Source organism: Echinops telfairi, unplaced genomic scaffold (assembly GCF_000313985.2).
Source record: "Echinops telfairi isolate 266 unplaced genomic scaffold, ASM31398v2 ScPeMD7_3533;HRSCAF=4204_0, whole genome shotgun sequence".
NCBI classification, from domain to species: Eukaryota; Metazoa; Chordata; class Mammalia; order Afrosoricida; family Tenrecidae; genus Echinops; species Echinops telfairi.
The window spans coordinates 85156416-85157537 of NW_022107431.1; the positions used below are offsets into that span (position 1 = coordinate 85156416).

A 1122-nucleotide genomic window follows, 5' to 3' on the forward strand; every position below is an offset into this window, starting at 1 on the left:
AGCATCAGACCAAATGTACCATGAGGTATCATCTACAACTACATAACCCCGCTGGCCAAAACCTCAGATAGCAGGTGAACAATGGACTTGAATACGAGTACTGGAACATTCACCTATGAAGATTCAAATTCTCTCTCTTTGGAACTCAGCAGGAAATCTTACTGTTATTCCATTTTGTTACCCATAGCTCAAATCCCATTAGCCTCTTTGGTCATAATTTTTATGAATTTGTTAAATTTGCTACTAACTCGCTCTTTGCTACATCTACTGCAAGAATGAAGACCATTCTCAGCAACCAGACTGTCGACATCCAGAGAAGGTGGACATTTCCCTGAAGGGGCGCTCAGTCATCGTGACGTGCCCCAGAGGAACCCTGTGGAGGGACTTCAATCACAGCAACGTCGAACTCAGCTTCCTCGCGAAGAAGAGGCTTCCAGTGGACAAATGGTGGGAAATAGAAAGGAACTGGCTACTATCCGCACAATCTGTAGTCATGTACAGACACGATCATGGGTGCGACACTGGGCTTCCGCTACAAGATGCGGTCTGTCTATGGCCACTTCCCCATCCATGTGGTTACTCGGGAGAATGGGCCTCTTGTTGAAATCCATAACTTCTTGGGTGAAAAATACATCTGGAGGAGGACAGGTATTGCTTGTTCCGTTTCTTAAGCCCAGAAAGATGAGTTAATTCTTGAAGGAAACAACATTGAGTTTGTATCAAACTCAGCTGCTTCAATTCAGCAAGCCACAACAGTTAGAAACAAGGATATCTGAACGTTTGGGGATGGCATCTATGTTTCTGGAAAAGGAACAGTTCAGCAGACTGATGAGTAAGCTCTAAGAGGTGTCCAGCTACTGTCTAGATGGTTCCTTTAGACTTGTCTGTCATGCTTTGATCCAATCCAATAAAGTTTATGTAATGAAAAAAAAATGTTGCTACTAACTCAAAAACCCTCAATGCCTTCAAATTATTCTGACTTATAGGGCACGGTAGAAATGCCTTGTGGGTTTCCAAGATGACAGCTCTACCGGAGGAGAAAGCCCCACCCCATCTTTCTTCCAAATTTGCTAATAGACGCTATTGATTTGAGAGTCATGATACTTTAAATCCAGAAGTTAA

General features: G+C 43.1%; 1 pseudogene; it reads left to right on the forward strand.

The window, feature by feature from the left end:
- The first annotated feature begins 275 nt into the window (after positions 1-275).
- Positions 276-836, forward strand: LOC101657140 (annotated as a pseudogene).
- Positions 837-1122: the final 286 nt, after the last annotated feature.